At 40.3% G+C, this 22,420-nt stretch overlaps 1 long non-coding RNA gene across 5 annotated transcripts in view; it reads right to left on the bottom strand.

The window, feature by feature from the left end:
• LOC141276108 (uncharacterized) overlaps positions 1 to 22,420 on the bottom strand; it is a 381,052-nt gene that overhangs the window by 20,570 nt on the left and 338,062 nt on the right. For all 5 annotated transcript variants that reach the window (XR_012325058.1, XR_012325055.1, XR_012325054.1 and 2 more), the window contains 2 exons: positions 18,964 to 19,065; positions 18,006 to 18,060 (listed from right to left, as the gene is read on the bottom strand). This is a non-coding gene — a long non-coding RNA (uncharacterized lncRNA). The remainder of the gene's footprint in view (positions 1 to 18,005; positions 18,061 to 18,963; positions 19,066 to 22,420) is intronic.

The raw sequence follows: 22,420 nt of genomic DNA on the forward strand, positions 1-22,420 counted from the left end.
ATTATTAACTGTATTATTAACTTACTATATTTTTAACTGCTCCCCTTTTATTCCTGGTTTTGATCATTTGTGGTATCTTTCTTTTTTCCTTGGTCAGTCTGGCTAAAGGTTTATCACTACTTTTTTCTTTTCAAAGTTTCTTTCATTTTCTGTATTATTGTTATATTTTTAATTTATTCTTTTAATTTTGTTGATTATTTTATTATGTTTAATTTTGGTTTAACTTACTATTCTTTTTCTAGTTTCTAAAAGTAGAAGTTTAGATTATTTCAGATCTTTTTTTCTTTTCTAATACAAGCATTTTAATGCTATGAATTTTCCTGTAAGCACTACTTTAGCTGCATTGCACAAATTTTGATATGTTGTAGCTTCATTTTTGTTTGGTTCAACATGTCTCCTAATTTCTCTTAAGATTCTGTCTTTGACCTATGGGTTATTTAAAAATGTGCTGTATTATCTCCAAATACTTGGGAAAATGCCAGATATCTTTCTACTTTTATATCTACTTTAATTCCATCAAAACCAGAAAACACATTTTGTATGATGTTGATTCCTTTGCATTTTTTAAGGTGTGTTTTATTGCCCTGAAAATGATTTATTTTGATGAATGTTCCAGGTGTACTTGAAAAAATGTGGATTATATGATTGTTGGGTAGAGTGTTTTATGAATATGATTTGCTAAAGTTGATAACAGTGTTTTTCAGGTTTATTTAATCTTGCTGATTTTATATCTAATTGTTTTATCAGTTACAAAAAGACTGTTGAAGTCTTCAACTATAATTGCGGATTTGTATATTGCTCTTTTCGGCTCTATCAGTTTTCGCTTCATGCATATGGAAACTCTGGTGTTAGGTGCATACACATTTAGAATTATTATGTCTTTTTGATGAATTGACTCTTTTATCATTGTGTAATGCATGTCTTTATTTTTGGTAAGTTTTCTTTCATTTGAACTCTGCTTAGTCTGACATTAATATAGCACCTCCACCTTTCTTTTGATTAGATTTTAGCTGGCATATAATTTGCCATATTTTTAATTTGTTATCTACCTATAAAATTGTATTTATTATGAGTTTATTGTAGACATCAGATACTTAAAACTTGAATTTGTCTCCAGTTGAACAATCACTGTTTTCTATTTGGTTTATTTAAACAATTTACATTTACTGAAATTACTAATATGTTTAAATTTAAATCTATATTTTATTATTTATCTCTCTCTAGTGTTCTTTGGTGTTTTGCTTGGCTCACCTCTTTTCAATCTTCTTTTGGATTATTTTAATATTTTTAAATGTTTCTTTTCAATTTATCTATTGGGTTTTGGGATATATATATATATATATATATATATATTTTTTTTTTACTGTTTCTTTAATGGTTGCTTTTTCACAGTTCACTTAGAGTTAATATTTAATTTTAGGACCTTTTTCCCTCCTTCCTCTATGTTATCTTTGTATGTATTACATTTACACACATTTAAAATTACATCATAAATATTGTAGTTTTTGCTCTTAACATTCACATGTGTATATATTTTTTGTTTGTTTGTTTGTTTGTTTTGCGGTATGTGGGCCTCTCACTGTTGCGGCCTCTCCCGCTGCGGAGCACAGGCTCCGGATGCGCAGGCCCAACGGCCATGGCTCACGGGCCCAGCCGCTCCGTGGCATGTGGGACCCTCCCGGACCGGGCACAAACCCGTGTCCCCTGCATCGGCAGGCGGACTCTCAACCACTGCACCACCAGGGAAGCCCCACAAATATTTTTAAAACTCAAAATAAGAATAATAGTCTATTATATTTACCTAGATCTTTACCAGTTCTGTTGCTCTCTTCATCCACTTTTGATGTGTCAATCTTTCCTGTAATGTCATTTCCTTTCACCCTAAACAAATTCCTTTAGCTGTTGAAAATATCTTTATTTCACCTTTAGTCCTGAAGGAGTTTTTTCCTGAATATAAAATTCCAGGTTGAAAGGGTATTTTTTGTTTATTTGTTTTGCTTTCACTTTAAAGATGTTCTTCCACTGCCTTCTGGTCTCCAAGGTTTCTGATGAGAAATCTGCAATCAAATTATCTCCTATATGCAATGTGTCTTTTTTTTTTTTTCTGGCTGCTTTCAAGATTATTTTTTTATCTTTGGTATTCAGCAGTTTGAGTATGATATGTCTAGGCCTGCATTTCATTGAGTTTATCTCATTTCATGTGTATTAAGATACTTTAATCTGTTAATTTATATCTTTCATCAAATTTGGAAGTTTTCAATCATAACTTTTTTCAAATAATTTTTTCCTGCACTTTTATTGCACTCTTTTTTCTCTCAGGGACTTCAATGATATAAATATTAAAGGTTTTGATATCATCCTACATGTCTCTGAGCCTCTTTTCAAGTTTTTTCTTCTCTGTTCTTCAGTTGGATAATTTCATTCTATTGTCATGTTCACTGGTTCTTTTTCTGACATTTCCATCATTCTTTTGAGGCCATAAAATACTTTTGTTTCAGATATTACATATTTTTATCCTGAAATTTTCATTTGATTACTTTTTAATTATCTCTCTTTTTCTGCTGAGAACTTCTACCTTTCCATTCATTTCAGAAGTGTTTGCCTTTACCTCATGATGCATGGTTATAAAAGCTGTTTTAAATTTTTTATTTGACAATTCCAACACAAGAGTATTTTCAAAATTGAGTCTATTGATTGTCTATTCTCATGAGAACTGATCAAATTTTCTTGGTTCTTTGTATGTCAAGTGATTTTGTATTGTTTTCTGGACATATTGGATATAATGTTATGAGACTCTGGATCCTGTTAAAATCCTCCAGAGAACGTTGTGCCTTTTTTTTTTTTTTTTTTTTGTAGTTTGTTTCTGAAGTCAATCAATTCAGTTAAGTTCAGATTGCAAGTTCAGTATCATCTGCTGTGGGTGACAGTCCCAATGTCAGTTTAGTTTGCAAAGTGTTTTCTCTGCTTCTTTGTTGTTGTTGTTGTTTCTGCATATACAACTCAGGTATGATTCCAGGATTTGAGTTGTTTCATTCCCTATAATTAGAGTGTACTCTTCTCTAAATGTCTTCTTTCAAAGAGTCGTCAACTCTCTGGCTCCCAGAGGCCCATTAAACCAGATCCTCCAGCCAGAAAGATGAGTTTCTTTTTAAGTCTCATGGTGTTGCACTGTTTTGTGCAATGGGGATCACCCTTGGGATGAAGGAATAAGAGTAAGGAGAAAGAACGAATAGAAGATTCTAACCTACACACTATCCAGGCCACTGGGGCCCCTTTTTCCAGTTCCTCTGACCATGGAGATGAGTTATCTCTTGGGGTTTAGATACTCCACCAGCACCACTTCTAATAGTGCAGTGCCATGCCTGGGGCTGGCCTCAGGCATGGCCAGGAAATAAAGAAGAAAAACAACAAAACAGAGATCTCATTCCACATTCTCTTTCAGAGCCCTCTTTTCCTGGTCTTATGACCAGGGGATTCTGCTCTTCATACCTGTTGCATAGTTCTACCTCTCAGACAGCTAACCTTTCCTGAATCACAACTGAGACATACGGGTGTGTGTGTGTGGGGGGGGTGGGAATAGGAAATTTATCAGTACTGGCTGTTCAAGTTTTGACTCCCCTCCCCTGCCTGACTGCTATTACTTTTCTGAGTCTTCAAGTAGTTGCCTTTTGTATTCTGTCCAGAGGTTTGAGTTTTTATAAGTGGGATAGAGGAGAAGTAGTAGGCTGACTCCATCTTGTTTGATACTAGAAGTCTGTCATATGCTCATTATGTAGAACAACTTGTCTATTGACTTCTTCCATTTTTATTTTTTACTCATCACCTAACTGACATTTTTTTATTCTGTCACAACATTTATTATACTGAAGTTAAGAGAAAGTAATGTTCCTTCAAGAATTATACCTACCTACCCACAGTGGGCTTTTGATTTTCCAGTTTGTTAATGACGTTTTATATTAAAGTCTTCGTAAAGTTAAACTAACGCAGTCTTTATGATATGTGTCCATCATTCAACCTCCTGGTAAAGGAGTTTCAATAGCCCACCAGAATAACACTGAAACTACAAAACTTTAAACCAGCTATCTGCTCTTAAGTTAGAATTGTTTCACACAGCTAAAGGATCAGTATTCTATAATAATATGTCTCTTCCTGTCCTATGAGTGTGTGATTAGAAAGGCACCATATGGTAGCAGTCTGTGTTTTATATATAAATGGGGCAGGGGAAGGAGGAGTGAGAGAGAAGGAGATAAGGGTAGTTTTGATTGTTAACCAAGAATGGTAAGAAAAATCAAGATGAGTTTGATTTCTCTAACAAACAAAACACCTCCTAGGCAAGGAAGGCTGTGTGCTGCATGCTGGAGGAGATTCAAAAAATGTGTAAGACAAGTTTCCCTATTTCCTAGGAGTTTGGTAGGACAGATAACTTGTATACAATTGTTTTAAAATACGTTGGAGTGTGATAATGCCAAGTGATCAGTATTAACCATAATGGGCGTTCTGAAATGGAAGGGAGAATAGGATAATCAACATAGACTTCATGGAAGAGATGGAATCCTTCAAGGAAAGGTGAGACTGTGGAATGCAATGATTGCGAGAAATGCAGAAAGACTAGAGAGTAGAGTAATGGTAGCCGAAAAATATAAAGCATAGAAAGGAAATATCACACATTTCAGTTTTTAGCTGAGTGGTAGGGAGTAAAGCTGAAAAAGTAGACTGGGACCAGTTCATCAATGGTACTAAAAGATAAGGCAGATTTTAACCTTGAGAGTTACTGAAGAGCCATTACTGAAGGTCATGGAGCAGGAAGGGTAGCATAACCAGAGCTTTCCTTTTGGGAGACCAAGTGCAGTGTGTGAACTATGGTGACGCTTGAGTAGGGAGGGACATGGAGGAAAGGACATCAGCTTCATTACTGCAATGATCTGGACAGGAGGTATTAAGTGCCTGATTAGGGTAATGAAAATGGGAATGGAATGGAAAGAAAGTAGATTAAAGGTATGATCACGGATGGTCCTGAGTGCCTTGGAAAGAAGGAACACAGAGGAGTGATAGGTTGGGGAGAAAAGTAGGCAAGTTCAGTTAGAAATATGAGTTTGAGTTGCTCAGAAGACAACTTTTTAGAGATGCTCATGAGGCAGGTAGGAAGAAGGCTCTGAAGCATGGGAGAGGTGTCAGCTCTGGAGATGGGGAGGTAAATGGCGAGATCATAGTGTGGATGGAATTGCCAAGGGGGAGAGAAAAAAGGAAGAAGATAAAGCCATGGGAGATAACCAGTTTTCTAAGGCAGGAGGTAGAGAAGAGAGAGAAGCTTTGAAAAGGGGGAAAGGACAGTTTTCGGGAGGAGTGACAGCGTTGCAGGGAGTTAAGGAAGACAGACATTGAAACAGTTTGCAATTAAAAAAGACCAATGGTGGGGGACTTCCCTGGTGGTGCAGTGGTTAAGAATCCGCCTGCCAATGCAGGGGACGTGGGTTCGAGCCCTGGTCCCGGAAGATCCCACATGCCGCGGAGCAACTAAGCCCGTGCACCACAACTACTGAGCCTGTGCTCTAGAGCCCATGAGCCACAACTACCAAGCCCGCGCACCACAACTACTGAAGCCCATGCGCCTACAGCCCGTGCTCTGCAACAAGAGAAGCCACCACAATGAGAAGCCGGTGAACCGCAACGAAGAGTAGCCCCCACTTGCCGCAACTAGAGAAAGCCCACGCACAGCAACGAAGACCCAACTCAGCCTAATTAATTAATTTATTTTTTAAAAAAGAGACCAATGGTGATCTGTACAGGAGCAGTTTCAATAGAGTAGGGAAGGCAGAAGCCAAGCGTTAAGAAGCGAGGGGCTGTGACTAAGGGGGCACAGAGGATGTATCTTTTTTGAACGAGTCTAGTACTGAGTTCCACGTACCTACTAGAAAGGAATTTGCCCTCTAATGGGTAGACGTAATCAGGAAGAAAACTGGGCACGAACAAGTTAAGGGAGGCAATTGTCCAGTGTTGTCAGATGTTTTTGAAAATTAAGTCCAAAAATGATGTGAAAAACAAGAAATGATGGAGTCAGGCAAAAGAAGTCTTCCTTGTACAGAGTGATATGAATTTTCTTTTCTTCAAAAGTCTCTCTCCTCTCCTTTCAGAAAAAGATTTGTTCCCCCGCCCCCTGTCTTTGTTGAGTTGATGTTGCCACAGAAGGCAAGAGAATGACGTCACATTCCAAGGATGCAGACTACAAGGAAAGAACATGCTCTTTCCTAGCAGCTGGAGGGCAAAAAGGAAAAAGAAAAAGAAAAAGGAAAGCAATGATCTGGGAAGATTTGATGGCAAGCAGATGTGCCGCCCTGGCCTAACGTTCAGACTTGATGCCAAGCTATTGCTACAGCGGCTTGTCTGCGTGGGAGTTTCCAGCGGGATGTTAGCTATCTCCTTCTTCTCCACTGTGCTCCACTCCCCGGTTCATTCTGCTCTCAGCACCTCCTCCTTGCCCTTCTTTTCTCACAGCCACCACCTGCTCCCTTACGACAGTGAGGAATGCAGCAGAAAGCGCAAGGGCATTGCAGAGAGATGAGTGACAGGCGACTCTTCCTGCCTCAGACATTAACTGGGGAACACGGACCTCAGGACCCCACTCTGACACTGAGTGAGGATGTACCTGCATCACTTGCTGCCCTGAGGCTTTATCAAGTTGTGAAAGGCGGACTGGGGGAAAGTTGGAAGTTCTACAGCACATTGTTTCCAGGACCCTCCCCCGGGCTTTCACTCTGGAATGGATTACATCGAAATTTTAGGGAGGTACTACAGTGCCCTGTTGTAAAACAGCCCTGGGGTTACTTAACACCTATCTGTAAAATCTTCAATGAAATGGGAAGTAAATAAATGATGACGCTGGCCTCACCCAGTCTTCTCAGAAGCTTTCTCCAGGACACAGCGGGGCTCACGTGCAAATACATCCCCTCTGAGACTGACAAATGGTACTTTCTGTAGGATCTTCTAAATCTAGGAATCGTTAAGGGGCAAGTTCTCATGGGAAGCGCTAGACTGGTGAAGTGGTCCTTACACGTCTCTCCCTCTTTCTTTCTTTCTCTCTCTCCTCCTTTTATTGGGACATTTTAGATGATGAGATTTTGGGCCAGAAATGCCTTTGACTGCGGAGGGGTGCAGAGAGCTGGGGGAAGAGGAGGGGGGACCGGGTCAGTGTGAAGAGGAGTAAAAGGCTAGTGGCTCACGACCTGCTCTTCCTAAGCTTAATGTGAGAGGTTCCATTCACTAGACTGGACAAAAAAGGGTAGGGATTGGAGACAAATTGTTTGACCGAAGGTCCCCTTTCTTCCCTTGCATGAACACCTCTCAGCAACCCAAGGAAGGGGTCAGCCGCTAGACAGGATGCCCTCACAGCCAAGGACAAAGCCCTCCCCTACTGCCCCGCAGTGCACGGACCCCTCAAAGGCCTTCATGTGGTCATTAGGAAGGAGTCGGGGATGCAGGCAACACAGGAAGTTAGTGGTGTGCCAGGGCTCACCGTTAAGGGAACAGCAGGAACGGGGAAGTGAATTATGTAACCCATAGGCTCCACTGTCATGAGGGAGCAGAACCGTGTTCTTCCAGACTTGGACCACAGGAGGAGCTCGCAGGGGACGACTTGCTGTTGCTGTGCGCCGGCGCCAGCGGCTGAGCTGGGATGGGAGACCCAGCCTTGCTGTCCTGAGCCCTGCGCAGGGTGCTGAGGAGGCCCCATTGCCCACGGTTGCACTCAGACAAGCCTCAACGGACATACAAATCTGTTATTAAACATCTCTATGCTAAGAGCGCGAGCCTGTATTTATCCAGCACTCTGCCAAGAGCCCAAGCCTTTATCCAGGGGACCAGAACGGTTGATGTGAACACCTTTGAACAGAGGGAAGCTGCACAAATGGGAGAAACAGGAATAGAAAAGCAAACTACACCTCTCATGCGCTAACCTGGGCCCAGAAAGGACGTAATGTGTAAAGGGGAATTGTCAAGAGAAACATTGCAATCTCTTCAGCAGTCAATGTACCTTTAATTTCAAAAGTACAACTGAGTACCATTTTCTAGACAGATGATTCCCCCCTTCATATGTCTTGCCGTTCTTTGGAAAGCTTCTGTTATTTCTCTTCCATCTGTTATTTTCATTTATTTCAGCTAGATTTTTCCAAATTGGAGGATCTTATTTTGGGAATGATATATCCCAGAGATGTTACCCCATTTAAAAAGAAAGATTGTTTTTCTCAACTTGGAAGAGTATATTCTGGGTCCAGGGGCAGGTATGTTTTCTAGGTTCAGAGACTGACAGTCTTCTCTTCAGAAACATGCTGCTGGAGCTCCTAACAGAGCACCAGGGAAGGGGGGCTGTGCGTGTTTGACCATCTTTATGTTGCTCCGGGGTAAGGGTCTCTCCCAGAGCATCAAGCCCCCTTGAGGAAGGCCTTCCATCAGGCTCAATGCTCCCTCCTAGGTTTTCGCACCCAAAGGAACTGAAATAGAAATAAGAGTGTATCTGTGCTATATCCAAAGAGCCAGCTTTCTTTGAAGGACCAGAACTTTCATGAGATAAGCAGGGAAGAGGAAAAGGTGGGGAAAAGCATGTATCTACTTGGAGCATGATGGTCAGAGGCAGAAAAGGATGTGAGAGCAAAGGAGGGGATGGAATTAAGAGATTCCTCAAATTCACTTCACCACCTAAGGAGAAGGAAGAAGACACCGAGATTTCCTACCTATAAGTGACATTTGCACTTTGAGTCTTCTCCAAGATGTTAAAATGTGAAATATGTGAAATTTATCACAGGACACTTCTCTCAGATTACTTTCTGAAGCCTCATCCCCTATCCACGCATAACGTACTTTGGGCTCTAACCACGATGGATTACCACCGGTTCCCAACGTGCCGCGCGCTTACCCGGAATCGTGCTTTTGTGTGTGATGAGTTTGCCTGTGTGCCATGTGCTCCTCTCTGCGCCTGGCAGACTCCTGCTCATCTCCTTCAAACCAACAGAAATGTCATCTTCTCTGTGAAAGCTTCTCAGTCTCCCAGTCCACAGCTGTTACAGGTTCCCCCAGCTGTTTTCCGTATACACAACTCACATCTCACTTGTGGCACTTATGACATTTTATCTTCACTGCTTTCCCCTCTGGGTGTTCCATCCGTGTTTGCAGGTGGTGGGGTGAATGGAGGTAAACCACGGTGGGTGAACGTGCATTGCAGTAAGGAGTAACACAGCCTAGAGTCAAGGAGGGCCAAAAGCAAGTTGACTTCATCAGCTTTCTCACAGGGTGTTATTTTAGTGACAGTGTCTGCAGACATTCTCATTAAGTGTCTCTGTGGTTCTCACTGCAGCTTGGTAGAAAAATCGTAAGACTCAGACCCAAGAGACATCAGTTCTAATATCACTTCTGCTGTTAACTAGTTGAGTGTTGTCCTAAAATCTACTCACTGTCAGTTTCCTCAGCTGTCAAAGTCATTGGTGTTATTTTTTCCTTTACCTTATCTCACATGTTTTGAGGTTAAGAAAAGAAAAAAAACAAGAACTAATAGATGTGACGGTGTCTAATGGTTGTGTAGGGAAATGATAGTCTCATTGAATTTCCTTAAATTTTGCTTCCTTTTCTCAGCTCACCAAGCTTCTCCTACAAATGTGCCAACAATAAGATAATAATAATACTACTAATAAAATGTAAAACATTTCATTGTAGCTCAAAAGCTCTTGCTTTTGTTTTTCACTTGTATGTTGTAGGTATAAAGAACTTTCACAGTACATTGTTTAGGAAAGGGCATATTAGCATATGAAATAAAATCCTATCACTCTAAGGTGTGCTTTTAAAAGAACAATGAACTTCATAGTTGGGAAGGGGAGGAGCTGGAAATCTACTAGCCCAACCTTCTGTTCTATGATGAGGAAATCTGGGCCAGTAGAGGTCACATGGGGTATGTGAATTAGAGACAGGTCTGAGATTCAAACCCAGGTTGTCCATTGCCTGTCTGTGTTCCGTGGCCCACAATGGGCCAAGGGAAGTGCCCAGGAAAAGGGGCATCAGAAGTACCTCCCAAACCAGACGGGCTGGGGGCTTGCAGCCAGGCAGGCACTGGACCGGGGCACCACTGTCTTTGGTCCCCCTTCCTCCCTCTGATTCAGCACACTGGCCTCCATACCCGTCCTCTGCCAGGAACACCCTCCCTTCACCAGCCCATGTCCATATGATCGGCTCTTTGACATCCTTCAAGTCTTTGCTTCAATGTCACCTTCTCACTGAGAACGTCCTTGACCCTTTTTAAACTGCAGCCCCTCCCCCAGCTCTTGTTTTTCCATTACCAGCTTTACTTTTCTCTGTAGCATTTTATTGCTTTGTTTGTTAATTGTCTGCCTCTGTCCTTCACAGGTAAGCTCCACGAGGACAGAGATACTTGTCTATTTTGTTTACTGCCACAACTCCAGTGCCTGGAACAGTGCCTGCATTGACTCAATAATATTTGTTGAGTGGATGAATAAATGAAGGATGACCTGCAGCAGTGACAGTGCCTTATTCCTCCTCGGTGTCCTCTCTTTGTAGGTAAGAACTTTGTCACTGGACACCTAGAGGGCTCCCTTGTTCCCAATGGGCACTTCAACCAAAACTGAGACTTGACTTATGTGAAGCTCAGAGAACCTATCTTTGGAAAACTGCCACCATTTCCTGCTACCTGATAGGAAGGCAGCCTTTAGATTACTGAAGTTAACCAGAACAGCTTAGACTTTCCTGAACACCACATCCCAATTTCATGACTTAGATGGGGTTCCAGGATCTTATAGGCTTTAGTTCTTGCTAAAGGCAGAGAGACTGATTTGAATTTGAACCTAAAGGCATCAAAATGGAGGTGAGGAACCAGAATCTGCCTTCAGAAAGGGAAGAATGCCTCTACTTACACCTACCTAATTTAAAGTAGAGTTTAATGTGCCCAATTGCCCTCAATGTCTCTGTGTTATCCTGTGTGATAAGCATTTTGGAAGCATATTCAGTCTTCTTTAGGTCACTGCAACAACTCAGGAGATCAGTGCCTCCTAAATCTCTTTGTCCTGAAACCCCTCATACTTCCCAGCATCCCAAACTCACAAGTAAAGTATTGGAAAACAGCTTTGCTGCTAAGAACAGAAGCAATAACCCATCTTCTTTGCTTTGACCCATGACATATCAAAACTGATTAAATTAATCTGGTATATTGGGTTGGCCAAAAAGTTCATTCAGTTTTAAGTAAAAATAAAAGACACACATTTTGTTATCACCAAGAACTTTATTGAACAACGTATTCGTTAACCGAACGAACATTTTGGCCAACCCAATACTTCAAATGCTTTAATACTGGTAACGTTTGTCCACACTTAACAGAACATACGTTGGAGGCTGTTGTTCCAGTAACGGTGATGGATTTGCCCTCCACTAGTACTTTTTAATTTATTTTATCTTCCAGCAGCAGAGCTCTTTTATTCAAACAGAAGTGTACATACAGATAAGATGTGATCTACTATGAGAAAAGCAGGTAGGGAGATCAGGAACAATCTCATACGCCTCGGCAGCACGTGAGAGACCTCTGTGGAATCCTGGGGCTCTGAGAGCATAGTTTGCAAACATTTGCACTGAGGCATTCAGACTGAGGCCACAACGAAACAGACCAAGGCATGCACAAGTGAGGAGTAAACTTAGGGTCATGGTAATAAGGAAAAAAACTTAATTATGCACAGACAATATACACCTCATGAGAGCCACATACTAACCATCTGAGCTGTTAGTCAAAGGAACGTGTTTATAAAGCATATGCATTCGTTATAAAATAAAACTGAAAGATAAATTGGGCCTTTTCAAGAGAGAAAATATTGCTAAAAATACCAGTAGCAATAAAACCCATCAAGAAGAACGGCCAGTTGCCTATACTGGCAGCTCCTGACTCAGAGCTGTTTGGAGTCCTACTGTTCCAGCCTCTGCCAACCTTGACCTTTCAAAAAAACTCTAAAGGGATTCCCACAAATCAGCCTGGAGTGAGCTGTTCAGAGTGGTCAACCCTTGCTCTATGGGCAACCAGAGTTTAGACACCCATAATAGTTCTGATTTCCGCGTGTGCGAAGAATCAAGCCCTAAATGAATGAGCAGGAGAAACTTCTATTTGTTTTAGAATTGCTCTTAATATCCTCCATAGTAAATGTAGTCAAGTAGGCACCTCGCCCTGACTGCTCTAAGCTGCAGGTATCTTTCGGGCACTGTTAAATCGCAAACGCTATGAGCATTAGAAAAATTGAGGCAAAACAAACTACTTGTTAAACTTACCATTAGGATGGGGGAATGGTTTCCTCCACTATGATGAGTCACTTTTGTGTCAGGTGTTTTTTTAAAAAAACTGTCATGCCAAAGATAAATGAGGAAAATAAAGAGAACCCACCTCAAGCCCATAAAGGACCTACACTACTCTGGATTCTACGGCGGCGCTTTTATATTTTCATGCATAAAATCGAATTAGCTGCACAACGCATACTAAATATAATGCACTGGTATGTGGCTTTCTCTCTACGCAAATTGAGATATAGATTGCCCGGTAAGGTATTAAAAATCCCACCAAATCTAGGACTTTAGTTCTCCATTAGATCTGAATTACCTACAGTTAGGTGTGGTTGTATGTGACCGAAAATAAAGAAAGAAATAACAGTGGCTTAAAAGAGATCAAAGTTCTTTTCTTCCTCATGCAAATGAAGCCCAGAGGTAAGCTGGGCAGGGCTGGTTTGACACCGATGGTCCTTTCAGCTCAAGTTTCTTACTTCTCATCCTCAGAAGCCAAGATGGCAGGGTCCATCTTCTAGGCAGCAGAATAGATAGGGATGAAGAAGCAGAGAGCAAGGGTGTGTGCCAGCTGTCTCTTCAGAATGTTTTCCAAAACCTGCCATGGAAACTTCTGCTTTCACGCCGTTGGCATGATCCCTGATCTGCAATTGTGAAATATCACCACTGGTGTTTAACTCCAGGGCACTGCCTTACCCTACTGGAAACGTTACAGAAATTTTAAAATCGGAAAAATTCTGAACTCTGAAACACATCCGGCATGCAGGTTTTTCAGAAAAGGGATTGTGGAGAAATAATTGACAAATTTCCATTTAAAAGTCTAGTGGGGAATAAAAATAATATCATTTCTAATATGATCTACTACTTTACTATTCTCAGTGTTTCCATCCCACCTTCAAAGTATGCATGGTGGTAATACATGTGAAGTCTCAAACTTCCTTCCAGACCAGCATTTCTCAAATATAGCACCCCATCCCGGATGCGTCCCTGTCATGACAGAGGGCCATTCTGACTGATTAGTTGTAGGGCGTGCCATCCACACTATGAGTGGAAGTTTTGACAATTTGATGACTAACAGCATATCTTGTGAAAAGGAGCTTGGGGTATGGAAGCAGGATATCCCTGTGTTCCTGTAGGACTATCTAGGGATTCCCTTCGATTATATCAAAATGAAGTGAACATCTTTTCCTAGAATAGGGAGCTGAGATGTCAAGGAAGACCTAAATTTTAATAATGTCAATAAAGGCCCCATGCTGTACGTGCTTTTTATTTAGAATACAGTATTTTATTTTTTGAGCATCTCAGAGAGTTCACTGAAGCAGGTCTGAGAGGCCCTCACGAGGCAGCCATTTCCAGCATCTGGTTTTAAGGGTTTTACTTAACCTACTATTTTACTATTTTACTATTTATTTCACTTAACCTAACCTACTATTTTCTGTAGGTTGCTTCCCAACCTTCAGTTAAAGGTCCCAGAAGTATGACTCAGCCTGAGAATTCAGCTCTGAGGGTGTGGATTACGACCAGCACAAAGAAAAAGGGCAGGATGGGGTGCTGAACCCCAGGCCAAGCTGGTCAGTGTCAACAGGGAGGTTTTCAGGAACATGAAAGCCTTCTTCAGAGAGTCCCAGGAACACCTAGGAAAGCACCTACTAAACATCAGCTGTTGTCTGGGTGATGGAGGAAAATATAAATGTACTGGGGTGTCCCTGCTGAGGTGGAAATTGGCTACATGTCTTGGTGGAATTTGATAAACCAGTTGGTAAATGGCCCCTCCTGAGTGTCTGCACAGGAGTCGATTTGCAGACAAAACGATAAAGAGAATCAGGTATGTGGTGCTTGGCCTGGCCCAACAGACCAAGGCTGACCCCTGGGCAGAAAACGTCATCCCCACTGCTACACAGAACACAGGGACCTTCCTGTGCCATGTGTGTGTGGCATGTGTGGCTACGGGCAGTGCAGACATTTGAGGGCCTCAAAGAGTCTGAGCCCCAATACGGCCCCCTACACAGCTTCACCGATTCCACAAAAGCACAGGCAGGGAGACCTGATGGGCAGCTCCCTTCCAGAGGAGGTATTTCCAAGGGCCCAAGAACGTGAAGAAGAGACTCAGTCAGGAATGCTGCGGTCCTTCATCAGCCAGTGGAATCCACACCAAGCCGCTCGCATGGCCTCATCTGAAGCCTAGCAGGGCCCAGGGACTGTGAAGTTCACCGAAGACGGAAGATTGGTCCCTAGTGGCCAGGAGCGCAGAGTCCAGAAGTAGAGGAAACGTGCGAATGGTTGCAGAACCACATAAAGTGCTCAGCGAGGTAAATATAAAACACTGTGAGCATAGAGAGGGAGGCGCAATGGACAGCATGTAAGTTAGGAGATCAGAGGAGGCCGCAAGACAACATTTGAAAGTACGGAGAAACTACAAACAAAGGGAAGGTGTCTCTGACGGGGGAACAGTGTGTCCCCAGGGCACAAGGTCTGACAGAGCCTAAAAGTAGCTGGAAGGAGCTCACTGTCACCAGGACCTGGGGTGCCCGTGGACCAGCTACTGAGTGGTTGTTATCATGATCACCATCCCAGTTTAGAAAGAGAACTCCTGTAGCAGAGTAGTGGGAATACAGGAGAGAGTCCAGCAGGAGACAAGTTAGAAAACCATTTCAGGGCACAGGTAAGAGTCAAGGGCTACCTAAGGGTGACCGCCTTCTTGTTTTAAGACACAAAATAGATAAAAAACAAGGTCCTACTGTACAGCACATGGAACTCTAGTCAGTATCCTGTGATAAATCATAACGGAAAAAATATGAAAAATAATGTATATATATATGTATAACAGAATCACTTTGCTGTACAGCAGAAATTAACACAACACTATAAATCAACTATACTTCAATAAAATAAAAACTTTTTTTTAAATGAAAAACAAAACTAAAGACACAAAATAGAGACCATTTCCTATAGGCTACATCCCCACACCTCCTTCTCCCAGGGAACTGCTAGGCTGCGCCATGAAAACATTTGTTTCCCTAAATTTGAAAAACATTATGTGAACGATCTGTCCTAACAATCTATCATTTTCATAAAGGTTTGGAGTCAGATGGGGCCAGGGGGCTCGCTGCTAACCCCAGTGGACAGATCTCCTTACAGATTAAGTTTTCTGTTGAAAGACCATTTAAAGAAACTGAAATTCACGGTGAGGAAGAATGTTTTGCTTAACAGTTTGAAGTTTCCTATGGGCCTTCCTGAGTCATTAACTGACTCATTCCACCTGCTCAATTTTATTATTAATTCAAAAAAAAAAAGCCTGATAACAATAGAGTCAAAATTATGCTCTATGTTTTGATTTCTTTCCTCCCGTTGCATAATTCTCTCGTTTTGCCCACATTTTGGCAGTTACTCTCGCTATCCATGCAGCAATGAGAAACATTCTTTTAAAAATACTTCCAACCCCCTCACATTCACATGAAATTGTTTCAATTCTAACTCTGTTTCAGTTCTTATATAAGATCCATTGCTGTCTAATATTAGATCATTGTATTATACATGACTAACTTCTACCGCATAGTGGGAGTTTAAACGCTTCTGATTTGAGCACTTCTCTAAAGCCAAAAAATAAAAGCATTTTTAAATGTGAATAATCAACTCTGATTTAATAATTTAATGATTTGTTAGATGTTGATTTCTTTTTTTAACTTAAAATTTGGTCACTTTGAAAAGAAACAGGTTTGTTGTAATTATTCATATGAGCATGAGTGGTTGTACGTTTATGCTATAAATCTAGAAATCCGATCATCTGATTCATGCTCATCATTCAGTAAAACTGAAATAAGAAGCCCTAGTTGCCCTCACCTTTCCTTCAGGTGTGAACCTTGAGAGTAGCTAAGTAATCTAAAAACAATCACAAAGCTGCTGAGACATTCCACCTGAGCGAATGTTTTCTCTTAGCCTTCAAAATTTGGATGGAAACTGTCTTGACACTGAACATTGACTACCACCTTGGAACCAAACGTGTGAAATAACCTTTGTCACTAATTTTGCCAAGTCCATATCAAATTGTCATGGTGAAAATAGTTTGAAAGATTATAGAGAGGTTTAAAGTGAACTCTGAAGTGAGATAATTCCTTTAAGAAAATGGATCTGATTTCCTTTCACATAGGTTTAGAAGAGAGATGAAGAAGAGCAATGTGGAGAGCTGGGGAGAGAAGATGAGGTAACGCCTGCTGTGTTGAGTTAGGTGTAGCTGGCATTCCTCAGACGCTATGACTTCCTCCAGACGACAAGACTTGCCCTTTGCACATGAGGGCCCTAGACCCCCGCCTGGACTCAGCTTCCTTACCCCATGAGAGTGAACAACTGCAGTTAAGCCACATATAACAAACCTTCAAAAATGTGAGTTTCTCTTACACAGAGTCCTAGCATAAAAATTTCAACATGGCTTTGAGGCATCTTCAATGTCTCTACTCCAATTGAAAAAGATTGCTTTTCAGCCTTCGCTTGTGGAGTGGCTCAAGCGGGAGTGGCAGGGTGAAGGTGGCAGAGAGCAAAGAGAAACTTTGCTCTAAAATCTTGGGAAAGGTAAATAAAGATGAGGAAAAGTAAACTCATGCTTAGAACCACACTCTCGTGATAGCTGTGAGAAAGAAAGATTAAAATGGGTACAGAACTAAAGCTTTTTCCAGCTCAAGCTGTATCTTGGGAGAATTTTAGAGTTTGGAAGGACCCAGGGGGCAGGACTAGGAAAACATCCCAAGAATGTCAGATAGGTGTTGAGTCTCTTGTAAGAGGACTGGATAGAAAAAAGCAAACATATCTTAATTATATACATTTTTGAAAAAAAAAAAAGCAAATCATATTACAGTGATCTCCTTGAAAAATCCTGGGAAGTGTCTAGCAGACAAGAGATGGCGAAAAGGAAATGTGTGAGTTGGTATTTTTGTCACTTTATGTATGAGGACACTGAAGTTTAGAAAGGTTAGGACACAGACTCATCCATCTACTGTATGTGTAAAAAGGCATTTACGTTTTTTGTAGTGTGCTGTTTTATTCAAGTAGAAACAACAAAGATTTTCATAGATATGTGACTGACCAGTGTTCTTTAAATCCTATTTTCTGCCCAAGACCTAACATTCTCATCCTTCAACTTCTCTCCCCAGTAGAAATTCAGATCCTTAACCCAGGTCTGGGGAGGGACCACACTTCACTCAATTTTTAACCAAAAACAACTCTATTAAAGGAGTATAATTATTAATAACTAGTTACTATTATCATCATCTTGATCATTAAAAGAATTTCTGGAAGCAAGTAGGGCAACAATTATTATTTCCAACATCCAGATGAGGCAACTGAAACTTCAAGGGTCTGGTGATGGCTTACGATCATATAATTTATAGAGAATGGACCAAAGCCCAAATCATGGTTCTTTGCTTGCTTGTTTGTTTCCAGATCTCAGGTCTCTCTCCCAAATGCCTAATGGATCACTTAGAGTGCGATTTATAAAAATACAAACCTATAGTAGAGTCAGGTACCTCACTAATGAATTTCTATACATACTTAATTTCTGATGAATATAACTCTGCTTATGTTTTTGTTTCTTTTTTTTTGTATTTTTACTCCTGCAACTATAATTGATGCCTTTGAACTTTAAGAAAGATGCTCCAGAGGGAATTATGACAAGTTTACGGGTATCAGGAAACTTTGTACAAGAGTACCTTTGGCATCTCTCCAGCCTTGAATTTCTCTTCGAACGGGGCAATCTTTTATTGCCTATTAGGTAAAAAGACAAATGAATACATTTAGCCTTAATAGCATTCCTTTTCAACTAGAATGCCTCTTCCATTTCTCTTCTTCCCTTTGTTTTCCCATCAGAATAAAACATTCATCTATTTATTCAGAAATGTACATTGAGGGCATTTTATATGCAAGGCACTAGAGGACAGTGAGGCGATGAAGCCAGTTGTACCAACTCTAAGTTCTAGCTTAGTCAGGAGGGCTGTGTCTAGGGGAGTCCAGCTTGTCTGGTATGAGTCCTACTTTGTGTAATAATTAGGGCTAAGCCTCTTATAATCCTTCTATGGAAGGCTAAGACTGAAAATTTAGGGGGTAACCTTCAGCTGTGGGCAAAGGGAAAATATTTATCAAGGGAACATTGAGTGGGCAACTATTATTCTACAGACAAATATGGGGGTAGATCAAAAGTGTATAGAGTTTAAACCAGACAAAGCATAAAGAAGAAATATCAGACAAGTGAGAGAACAGAGTCTGAGGACCAGTCTGTCCAAGCCGCTGTCTTGGTGACCAGCAGGCTCCAAGTGGCCAGGAGCAGCCCAAGTGTAAGCAAGCAGATGCTGGAATCACAGGCCCTGGAAGATTCCACAAACTTTTGTGACAAGACTGCAATCAGTGAGGACCTGAATGTCAGTTACTGCAAAGCTTTGGGTCCTGCAGCCTCCTGGGCCTGCCTTGCATGATGGATGAGCTGAGGTCGAGCCTTGCTGCTCTTAGGGGAACCATTTGGGATCAGACAAAACTGTTTGGGAATAGTGTTGACCCTAACAGAGGCCTTCTTAGCTAATGCAAGAATTCTGTAATAAAGAGAGTTCAAGGGAGGGAATGATTGGTGCTTTGGACCATAAAACCAAGGTTATTATTTCTCAAGAAGTAGAATACCTTTCCTGCCTTCATTCATTGTCCTCATGTCGGCCCAGATGGGGAACACCGGCTCCTTCTCTGGATTCCCCGAAGACTCAGAGATACGGAAATAGTAACACGCTGAAGTAACAAATGAAAATTAAATGTTAGACATTCCTTGTCTTTTCAATTTCTTCTGGTCATCAACAGTAATAGAAATTTCTCACTGGCTAAGTATCTCCTCAGACTTCCAGAAGGCTCTCTCATTCTCACCCTTCCTCCTCCCCACCCCGCCTTTTATGTCTCACCCCCTACACAAAGGCAAGTTCATTTCTCATGAAGAGGACTTCTGCTATCTCTTGGGTTCACTGTTTCTTTCCAGTCCAATCTCCTGAGCATTCAAATGTTGTAGCAAATGTTCAACCAAGATACTTCATTTAAATAAAAGGATATCTGGTCTAAGAATAAGTTATGCTTCTCCCTTTTTGAGCTAAAGTTGGTTTTAATAGCATTCTTTTTCCTTTCCTATTACAAACATTTGTCTATCCAGCCACTTAAGAATTGCAAAACAAGCCTAGAACACAAGAGAGATAAGATGGAAATGTAAATATATACATACATACACACACACACATACGCACACGATATATACGTAATTAGCTATAAAGAAGGAAGCGTGATTGTTCGGTTCTGTGGTGTGGTTCTGGGGTCAGAAGAGGACCAGAATCAAGACCTACTATATCCTGAATTTAATACATGGAGATTGAGGTCATTGTCTTATTTGCCTGTGACCAGGACTCCTTAATCGAAGGCAACTCTGAATCTGTGGGTGGATACCAACAAGGAAGCTGGCATTGAATAAGTGTAGGATTGAGTATCCAGGCTGACTCTGAGTTTGGGGCCAACTCCATGCTTGCAGTAAAACAGGAGAATTGGAAAAACATAATTAATTTGAAATAAAGTGTAACGGTATTGGTTAAATAAGATCCTCTTTTGCCAGCCAGCCCTCAGCAGAACACTCTTGGATTCAATTACAATAAGTAACTGATGTAAAGTAGACATGATTTAAAACATTTATCACTGAGGATATATATATATATATTTGAAATATAATGTCTCCTTTAATCATATATGCAATCTTAAATACACACATGTCAGAAATCCCATATAAAGGGAAATTCCTAATCAATATGGATTGCTATACATTTTAAAGTCATAGTGCAATTTGATAAACTTGCAAATTAATTTAGCAGCAGTCATTTTAGAAAAGTGAGTGATAAGTGGGTAATTTTATTTACTAAAGCTTAAATAAAGCAGATACTAATGAATTCATTAAAGGGTAAATCATCTTCTATTCAATAAGTTTACAGTGAGTATGTAGGACAAAACACCACCAAGCATAGTAGACATTAAAATAATGGTATTTAATTAAAATAAGAAGTTATACATCCTAGGTCTTTTCTCTAACAAACTTATAATTATCTTAATAAAACAAGCATATGTATTTTTAAATTTTTACCTAATTTTAGCTATGAAATTTGAAAATGTGGGCATTATGAACAAAACTTAAATTATTGCAGCCGTATCAACTCAGGAAACTTTAAATATTGGGTTATGCAACTAATTCAATCTAACTTCCTTCTCATGGGTTTTTAACAACTGTGAAAGAAAGATAAGGTGTCCTGTCTTGCAGTTTAAATTAAAATAACTAAAGGCCATTTAAAATAAAATTTTAAATGATAAGCTTGATGATAACATAGGAGGGACTCTGCTACAATTTCTGATAGCAGTCTGTATCACACAATAAGCCATCAAGATATAACAAAAATTATAGTCTTTTTGAAATTTCTCTTCCAAAAAAAATCCAAAGCAAGAAAAAAGATATATGCACACATATTCATTGCAGTACTAAAGCAAAAGAAAAAAATGGAAACAATCTAAGTCTTAAATATGAAAACGGTTAAATTATGTATCTTTTAGTTGTTGAAATTTTATGAGGTAGATTAAATAATAACCAAAGTTTTTATGATAGTATGGAGAAATCCTTGCAGTATAACAAGAACTGTAAGATTACTTCCAAGCTACTGTTATAACTATTATGGATGAGAAATGGAAAAGAAGGTTAGAAGAGAAAATATAAGTACTATAAAGAGTCTGTCATGAAAACTGCTCCACCCTGATCCCAGGTCCTTCAAGTGGGGTATTATCTGCTTCTTATTATGGGAGAAGCATCTGCTGGTAGAGTAGATGCTGTTTGAAGGAGGAAGTGAAAGAACTAGGCACATGTGTTAGAGAAAAAAAGAAAGAAATTGCACAGGGAAAATATTTTTCTTGATTTATTGTCAATTAGAACATAGGACATAATACGGGCTAAGCAGATATGAATATTGCTATGAGCTGTTCACTCCAATGTTCATTGCAGCACTATTTACAATAGCCAAGACATGAAAACAACCGAAATGTCTATTGACAGATGAATGGAAAAAGAAGATGTGGTATATACATGTTTGTGTGTCTACACACACACACGCACACACACACACAATGGAATACTATTCAGCCATAAAAAAGAATAAAATAATGCAATTTGTAGCAACATGGATGGACCTAGAGTTTATCATACTAAGTGAAGTAAGTCAGAAAGAGAAAGACAAATACCATATAATATCACTTATATGTGGAATCTAAAATATGACACAAATGAACTTATTTATGAAACAGAAACAGGCTCACAGACATAGAGAACAGACTTGTGGTTGCCAAGCAGAGGGGGGCCGGGGAGGGATGAATTGGCAGTTTGAAATTAGTAGATGCAAACTACTATATATAGAATAGATAAACGACAAGGTCCTACTGTATAGCACCGGTAACTATATTCAATATCCTGTGATAAACCATAATGGAAAATAATATGAAAAAGAATGTACATATAAATGTATAACTGAACCACTTTACTGTACAGCAGAAATGAACACAATATTGTATAAATCAACTATACTTCAATAAACTAAATTTAAAAAAAATATTGATACGAGTTGAATTGTATCCACCCAAAAGATATGATCAAGTCCTAATCCCCAGTCCCTGTGAATGTGATTATTTGGAAATAGAGTCTTTGCAGATGTAACCAAGTCAAGATGAGGTCATATTAGATGAGGGTGGACCTTAATCCAATGACTGGTGTCCTTATAAGAAGAGGAAAATTTGGACACACACACAGGAGGACACCGTGTGATGATGGAGGCAGACGTTGCAGGGATGCCTCTAGAAGCCAAGGAACACCGAGGATTGCTGGAAGCCACCAGAACCTGGAAGAGGCAAGGATGGATTCTTCCCTAGAGTCTTCAGAGGGAGCAGGGCCCTGCCCACACCTTGACTTTAGTCTTCTAGCCTCCAAGGTCTGTGAAGGAATAAATTTCTGTTGTTTTAAACCACCCAGTTTGTGGTATTTTATTACAGTAGCGCTAGGAAACTAAGCAAGACAATTAATATCCAG

Source organism: Tursiops truncatus, chromosome 12 (genome assembly GCF_011762595.2).
Source record: "Tursiops truncatus isolate mTurTru1 chromosome 12, mTurTru1.mat.Y, whole genome shotgun sequence".
Classification (NCBI taxonomy): Eukaryota; Metazoa; Chordata; class Mammalia; order Artiodactyla; family Delphinidae; genus Tursiops; species Tursiops truncatus.